Raw genomic sequence first — 8,924 nt, forward strand, 5'->3', positions numbered from 1 at the left:
TTCACTAGTGACATGTTGAAGGGATGTGAGGTCTAGGCAGTTGGATGCTACTTCTAAAAAATAGGGAAATCACCCCAACTCTTCTTTTTTCTCTGATTTCCCCCTCCCCAGATATTGGTACATCATCCCTGACAGATAGTATTTTACCCTGGGGCTTATAAAAATACTTCAAAAGAGCACATTTTTGCATTTGGAAAGGAGGAGATGGCAACAAATGGCAGATTCCACAATAATTTCACAGGATCTCTCAAGAGAATGTTCATGTTATCTCCCTGCACTGCAAACTATGCATGCTGAACACTGGTCCGTGCTATTACTACACGCCATGGATTTTCAGGAACTAAGTATAAACACTGCTCAGGGAAGTGGGTTTAGATCACTATGTTTGCCATGTGCTTCTCTCCTTGTTTATGGTTACAGGATAGTGTTTTTGTTTTAAATTGGAAACAAATGAACTGATACCTATTCTCTTCCTTCCTCTCTACATCACACACATGCGTGGTATACAGAGCTTAACCGCATAGGCCGTGATCATGTCCCAAAGATCCATGCGTTAATAAAAGCAATAGGGCCTGAATCTCATTAACATTAAGGTCCCTTTGCATCACGCTGGCAGTGTAAAGGGGCCTTAGTGTAAATGGGGATCTGGCCCAGTAGAATAGAAATACCAATACAGATTTAGCTTGTTGGGATCATAATTAGTGCTCTACCTTGCAAGCACAGGGTCTGGATATAAACACTTGGGCAGCTTTAATTTGCACTTCAGTTTCCTTTAGGATGGGCGACTATGAGTAAATGGTTCGTCCCTGATGACTCCTCTTTGTTAAGAGACTAGGCCCACGTATTCTGTTGTGCTCAAAAAGTGAGCAAGACATGGGTGCCTCGTTATATGCCCCTGGCTCATCAGAGAGCTTGCAATGTGAGATAGTTACAAAACAATGCCATTTGGGGCTGTATACGTACAGAATCATATGAAACATAGGCACAGTACCTCTCTGTACTGCCTTTGTTCTGCGCACCTGAACATCTGAAAAAGATGTCGGTACATTAGAGGCTAAGATTAACGGACAGGAGGGGTTGATTCACGATGGAAGAACTATAGCAGCTCTTACTTAGGCAACACTCCTGTACACGAATGAGTAAGGACTGTAGGATCAGGCCCATTTATTGTCCGTCTTCATGAGTTAGCTCCTCCTGCCTAGTAATATATAGGGTGTCAAAAATCAGTTTCACACTTCTTGACACAGAGTGTAGCCTGCTGGAGATGGAGAACAGAAAAAACATGTACAACAGTAGCAGTGCAGAAAGGGCAACAAAAATAATTAGGGGTATAAAACAGCTTCCCTATGAACCGAGATTAAAAAGACTGGGACTGTTCACATTAGAAAAGAGACAACTAAGGGGGGGCTATGACAGCGGTGTATAAAATCATGAACAGTGTGGAGAAAGTGAATAAGGAAGCGTGATTTACTCTTCACATAACACAAGAACCAGGGGTCACCCTAAGAAATAACCAGGCAGCAGGTTTCACGCAAACATAAGGAAGTACTGCTTCACACAGACAACCTGTGGAACTCATTGCCAGGGGATGTTGTGAAGGCCAAAAGTATAATTGTGTTAAAAAAAGAATTAGATAAGTTCATGGAGAACAGATCCATCAATGGCTATTAGCCACCATGGTCAACGAAGCAACTCCATGCTCTAGGTGTCCCTAAACCTCTGATTAGTAGAAGCTGGGACTGGACAACGGGATGGATGACTCACTAATTGCCCTGTTCTGTTCATTCCCTCTGAAGCCTCTGGCACTGGCCACTGTTGGAAGACAGGATACTGGGCTAGATGGACCTTTGGTCTGAACCAGTATGGCCGTCCTCATGTGCTTAAAGGTAAAGAGCAGAGCAGCTGGGCATAGGAAAAGATGCAGTACTCCAGTTCCCACTGCAGAAGAACTTCCCCACCATGCTGATGTGATGCCAGAGCTCTCAACAGCAACAGAGAGCCTCTAAAGGCCCATGGCCATGTGTGCACACCTCAACCCACCCTCTAGCTGCAGCAACACAGACGGAACCCCTTGCTGGCTAGTCCCTTAGACTGTAATCCTGCTATGAACAGGGATGTATCTGTAAACTCCTCTGCAAGGCAAACTCTCCCCATGGCATACAGCCTTGGCTCCGGAGCAGCTGGAAGACCTCCCCACTTCCTGGAGGCTACTGACTGTGGTGACATAAATGTTCCTTTTAAAAAGCTGGCCACTGTACGAAAGAGGTACAGACAGTACAAAGTTCCCCTAGTGCCCTGCCAGTCTGTGTTAGCCTCAGCCAGAGCTAGAGCACCCAGCTGTGGGGGGTGAGAGGAGAGTGCAGGCTCTGCTGCCATTCAGTCCTGGGCTTTTTATAAGCCACCCTCTTAAAATTCAAAACAGACCAAAAGATGGGAAGTAGAATGGGAGAGGAAAGTGATAATGTCGGGCACAACAGTGGTCATTGCCCGGGGGGAGGGAATGTTTTGGGGAAATGATCTGAGGCTTTTTTTAACGAAGTGAAGAAAGACTGAGCGGCAAGTGGTGTCCAAACACAAATTCCTACCAGATCAAAGCTCTAGGAGGAGGTCCTATAGCTGGACTTATAAGCAGCGCTTTAACAGTCAGCACTACCAGTTTAAAGCCAGTCCCTCACGTCTTAGATAACTTGTGTGAAGGCAGAGGGAGAGGACACCATGATTGGTTAAACCCTGCTGCTGTATTCTGAACAAGCTGCAACAGATGGCTAACAGCCTCGTGACCCAAGGGCATATGTTGCTGCTGCAAGGTCATCAGGGCCTAAAAATAAGGTTTTAGAGGAGAGAGTTTAGTATCACACCTGACTCATGAACTTGCCGTGGAAATTGTAAAAGTACAGATTAAAGGAACATGAAAAGTACCTAGACAATTAAAATGTTTTTTCCTCTTCATTTAAGTAGTCTATAGTAAAAAAATTATTCTGTGCAAGTTTAATTAAAGAATTTAAGTCCAGATTTAAGGTTTTATTAGGTTTTGCACTTGTCTACACAATGTTTAAGGTACGTAGACTTTGTTAGGGTATAACAGGGTAAAAAGCTATTGATGGAACGAGTTCCAACTCCTACATTTCACCAGGTCGTCCCCAGCAATTACGGATAAGACCCTTCATTCCATATCACACCATTGTGCATGTGGTATATGCCACACAGTTGACAGAAAACCTGTTTTAGAAATAACTGAGAGAGCTTTAATAAAAAACAAACCAGTGATCCTATCTGTCATAGCCTGCTACCTATACATTCAGATTTCACTGCACCACAGGTCCAGCTGCACAGCCCTGAGAGGAAGAGAAACTACCAAATAAAAGAAGCAAGAGTATGTAATTACATAGTATAAAGAGTATGTAAAATAGCTTTCTACAGATAATGCTAATGCAGTTTCAAAGTCCAGTATCTGCCAAATAAGCACCACAGCATTAGAAATGAGTGGTAGCAAACACACTACTCCCGCTCCTCAGCCCCCTCCCCAGCTCCCCCCTTGCCTACCAAATCACAGCTGAGTATGTCATCCATGTCTTGAAGGCTCAGCCCAATCAAACCCCCACCTACGTCTCTGCTTCTCTCATCGCATCCTAACTTCTGTGATGCCAGTCTCCCACTCATGTCCTAGTACTTCAGTCCATGCCACCTTTCATGCATGGAATGACCTGTCACCCAGTGTGTCTAGCTGCCTCCAACGCTTGACTCAGATCCCTGCGGAAATCCATTTGTCCTGTGGGGATCACAACTGTAACCTCACGTCAACATCACCCCATCACCTCCTCATACAGACACGCATGCTAAGCCAGCTGAGTCTCCCAGGGTATTTTTCTCTGTTTTAGGTTGTAATCTCATCGGGGCAAGGCTTATGGGCCAGATTTGCAAAGGTATTTACTTAGCTGCCTAAAGATGCAGATTGGTGCTTGGTAGGCGTTTAAAAAGAGGCCAGGGCAAACTCCTATTGATTCCAACTGGGCGCTTTTGGAAAAAATCGACTGGGCAGCTACTGCACCTTTAGGTACCTGAAACACCTTTACAAATCTGGCCCCATGTCTTTACCTGCATCTTGAACAGTACAAAGTGCGGGCGCCACTTAAGTAAGAACCCTAAAAATAAAGTTAAAAGATTGATACTAATGCAACCAGTTCCAGCCCAGCTGGTTTGTAAGACACTGGCTCCTAAAACGTTCAGTGGTCTAAAACTGAATTTTGACTGTCCTGCTCTTTAGCTGGGGGTGGGTGGCAGATGCTAGAGGTATGTATGTATCTATGGGCAAGGGGGTGGTAGGAATGTGACGTTTGTGAGAATGAAGGGAACATTTTAGTGACAGGCCCATTTTTCATATAGAAGTGGTGATCTGAAAACTGCCCAGAGGGTTAGAATGATAGATGCATTCCCAGATGAAATGGGCAAGAAACTGTAAATGCAGTGAACACGTGAGTCTGCTGTTTATTACATCGCCATGGCCAGGCCCCACTCCCCCCCCCCCAACCCCCCCAGATGTGCAGCTTTTGAAAAGGAGAATTTTAAAAGTGTTGAATTACTACTAAGCAAAAGAACCCTCCTGGCATTTCAGCCATGGGCATTTTCAGTGCAGTTGCTAAAGAGCTCCTATAAATTATGTTCATAAAAATGATGAACACTTATTATTTCAGACTGAAACACTTTTGCTGTTGCTCCCAAAGCATTAAGTGCTCCTTTTTTGAATTTCACCAGTGCCTTGTGCTAGTGGAAAAGTCATTCACCATAAATGGAGCACGATTGTTACCCAAGAAAAGTTCTCAACGTCGTCCAGTGTGTGTACAGTACCACAAAATAGTTCCTAACTAAAAGAAATCACCCACATGCAAATATGTAAGCATAATAACCTTTGACAACAACATTAACACAAAGCCAGCCTCTGACATATTCTATTTCATACAGCCCATAACACGCTTCCTTTTAAAGTTAAGACCTGAGGCTGCAATGTTTTTTTAGAAGGATTTCTATGGTGCATATCCAAAAACATTTCCGTGTATCAAAATTATGAGATTTTGGGAACCCAAAGGAAAATTAAAGCTATCTTTCAGAGTAGCAGCCGTGTTAGTCTGTGTCCGCAAAAAGAACAGGAGTATTTGTGGCACCTTAGAGACTAACAAATTTATTAGAGCATAAGCTTTCATGGGCTACAGCCCATTTCATTGGATGCATAGAATGGAACATATAATAAGAAGATATATATACATACAGAGAACATGAAAAGGTGGAAGTTGCCATACCAACTCTAAGAGGCTAATTAATTAAGATGAGCTATTATCAGCAGGGGGAAAAAATTTTTGAAGTGATAATCAAGATGGCCCATTTCAGACAGTTGACAAGAAAGTGTGAGGATACTTAACATGGGGAAATAGATTCAATTTGTGCAATGACCCAGCCAGTCCCAGTCTCTATTCAAGCCCAAGTTAATGGTATCTAGTTTGCAAATTAATTCTAGTTCAGCAGTTTTTGTGGGAGTCTGTTCTTGAAGCTTTTCTGTTGCAAAATTGCCACCTTTAAGTCTGTTACTGAGTGACCAGAGAGGTTGAAGTGTTCTCCTACTGATTTTTGAATGTTATGATTCCTGATGTCAGATTTGTGTCCATTTATTCTTTTGCGTAGAGACTGTCCGGTTTATCTCCTGCTGATAATAGCTCATGTTAATTAATTAGCCTCTTAGAGTTGATATGGCAACTTCCACCTTTTCATGTTCTCTGTATGTATATATATCTTCTTACTATATGTTCCATTCTATGCATCTGATGAAATGGGCTATAGCCCACGAAAGCTTATGCTCAAATAAAGTTGTTAGTCTCTAAGGTGCCACAAGTACTCCTGTTTTTTTTAAAGATATCTGACATTTGTTGGCTGAATTTAGCAGCAGCAGTCTGCAGCTTATCAGCTTGTCTGTCACCAGTAGTTCCACTAAATCACCTGGAATCCCTATAGAAGAATGCTATTGGGGCGATGGAAACAATTTTGTCAGTAGACAAGAAATTATTAAAAATCTCTTCTATTATCTTTGGGGGGTAGAAAGTGCATGTATGAGAAAATCAATTAAAAAAACGCCAAAGAACTGAATTAATTAAGACATAAATTCAGAAAAAGGGACCGATGTTTTAATAACATTTGGGAAAGATTTGTAGTTGGGTAGCATTGCCAAAAAATGTAAGCTAATGCATTTACAACAGCGATGTGGGATTCAAGCTACTATTTCCTTGGAACTTTACACCTTTATGTCTCCACTCCAAAATCTCGGCCTGCAATACAGTCTTGGAAATTGAAAAATGGGAGATATTCACTAAAAGGTGTCTCCAGTAAATTGTGTCATATTTAAGACATCTGCATTATCATTATGCCCTGCTGTTCATCAAGAGTCTGATCTTCTCTATCCAAGAATATACTGAGCTAAGAGACAGATGTGTCCATTTGGCCAGAGATGGCCACTGGGCTGTAAAAACACTTTCATCCTTATGAGTACAGTGCCTTTTTGCACTGTTGCCTTCAAGGAAACCCTACACAAACTGATTGTAAATTAACTGCAAAGCAGCAGATGAGGCTCACTCCTGTACAATTATTTCCATTTTCAACCAGACTGGTGCATGTCTGACCATGAATAATTATTTTCCTCTGTCAGAGACACAGCTAGTTAACCCAGGTGTTTGTGTTCTAGCTGCCATAGCCCCCATCTTTAAAGTGTGGAAGAGAAATGATCCAAGTTCTATAGATACCTAGTCTGGATTGATTTAGCATTCAAAAAAATTACAAGAAATGGTTGCGTTTCCCTAAGATATTCGGACACAACTGCCATTAAAATGAATAACAATGAGGTGTCCAAAAGGCACAGGTAGCTTTACAAATCTTAGCCAGCCTCCTGCGCAGACCAAAAAATCTTATTTCTTGAGGAAGAGGCAAAGTTTGGGAGAGGGCTGAGCTACTGCAGAGAACTGAACACGTTCAACCATTTCATTTTCAAATCAACAGCTCCACACTAGGAAGCTTTCAGCAGCAAAGCACATTTATCTAAGGGACTAATAGGTCCCCAGTACTGTCATATATATCTTTAATATATCTTTGATATATTCACCTTCACAACACCCCTATGAGCAGGGAGGTGTGATGGACTTCCCCGGGGTGCAACCTGGAACTGGGGTACCGCTGAGCCCTCTGGCATACCAGTCTGGGTCCCCCTGGGGGGGCTGTGCTGGTGAAGGGTCCCGCTGTCAAAAGGAAGCGTCTGAGGCAGAAGGGCAGGGGCAGGGTCAGGGAAGGGCAAGCTGGATGGGCGGGCCTGCGGCGGCAGTTCATGCCGGGAGCCAGCAGAGCAGAGCCAGCGTGGAGCTGCAGGGGAGAGGCAGGGACGCTCCAGGACCCGGGGGAGGCGCGTGGGGGCAGCAAGTGGGGCTGGGGGACACTCTGGGGGGGGCGGCAGGCAGGGCCGGGGGAGAGACCTGGCCCCAAACATTGGTGGAGCCAGGCCCCCGGGCCCTGAATATTGCTGGAGCCCGGGAACCATGGGCCCGTACAACTCGCCGCCCCTGCCCACAGGGCCACCCTTCCTCTCATTACAGTCATTCTGGCTGCTCAGAGTTTGAAACAAAATAGAAACAAGATATTTGGGAGGAGTTTGAATGGCTCTCAGACACCCACAGCTCTCTGTCTTTGTGGTATGAGTTCCATGAATGATTATTTGACACTCTCTCCAGTACTGTGTAGTTTATAACTCGGGAATGGTGGTTGAGTCACCCGCTTTTGAACAAGACTATCCTAGTCACAGTGGGCAACCTAGTATCTCCTTGGTAGCGTCAGGGAAGATAAAATCAGAGCAGTGAAAACATTCAACTCCTATAGTAGGAGACAAAGCAGAAAAATAGATCATTGGCATTAGCTTTCTGTGGAGTCCCAAAGCAAAGATGAGATAACAGGCTAGCATCACCGTCCCTGGGGAACCAAAATACTGATGCTTTAGTCTGGGATGAACTAATATTGTAACTTTTGTTTTAGTACCTTTTTAAAAAAATATTCTCACTTGCCTGTTTCTATGGTATGGTGATGGCTAAGTGACAAATTTTATACTGTTGCCCTAACATGGTCTACGTTCTATACAAAGTGATCTCAACAAACTTGTGAGTTTTGATTGACTGTCTTTTTCAATATGATACAGAATCCTCCACTGTCCGAAAATTGCTTTTCCTGTCCTAACTCAATTGTGGATAGATAGCACCTCTTAAGATTCACTTAAATCCTTAAAATAGGGCTTAAGAGATGCACAGGGCATGTGCTGGCCCTCTGCACAAGGTGAATTCCACTCACAACAAAGACTATGTGCTTATTTGTACTTTAAATAAAGTTTGTAATTACAGTAGAACCTCAGAGTTACAAACACCAGAGTTATGAACTGACCAGTCAATCACGCCCCTCATTTGTAACTAGAAGTACCAATCAGGCATCAGCAGAGACAAAACAGCAAGCAGATACAGTGCAGTACTGTGTTAAACATAAACAACTAAAAAAATAAAGAAAAAGATTTGACAAGGTAAGGAAACAGTTTCTGTGCTCATTTCATTTAAATTAAGGTGGTTAAAAGTAGCATTTTTCTTCTGCATAGTAAAGTTTCACAGCTGCATTAAGTCAATGTTCAGTTGTAAACTTTTGAAAGAACAACCATAACGTATTCAGAGTTACAAACATTTCAGAGTTATGCCCAACCTCCAATCCCAAAGTGTTCGTAACTCTGAGGCTCTACTGTAGTTATTTTGTTTCGCAATTTTAAACCTCTATTAATAGTCTCATCTTTTTCTGGTCCCTCTGGTCTATTTTAAATTTATTGGGCTGAATTAATCCGGGTGTGACTGCTTTGAAGCCAATGGAGT

The 8,924-nt window shown here is 43.1% G+C and overlaps 1 long non-coding RNA gene across 1 annotated transcript; it reads left to right on the forward strand.

Moving 5' to 3' along the window:
* Positions 1 to 420: 420 nt before the first annotated feature.
* Positions 421 to 8,564, forward strand: LOC122466156. Its single transcript, XR_006291461.1, has 3 exons — positions 421 to 432; positions 5,518 to 5,522; positions 8,402 to 8,564. It is a non-coding gene; the product is annotated as an uncharacterized LOC122466156 (long non-coding RNA).
* Positions 8,565 to 8,924: the final 360 nt, after the last annotated feature.

This window comes from Chelonia mydas, chromosome 1, assembly GCF_015237465.2.
Source record: "Chelonia mydas isolate rCheMyd1 chromosome 1, rCheMyd1.pri.v2, whole genome shotgun sequence".
Taxonomy (NCBI): domain Eukaryota; kingdom Metazoa; phylum Chordata; order Testudines; family Cheloniidae; genus Chelonia; species Chelonia mydas.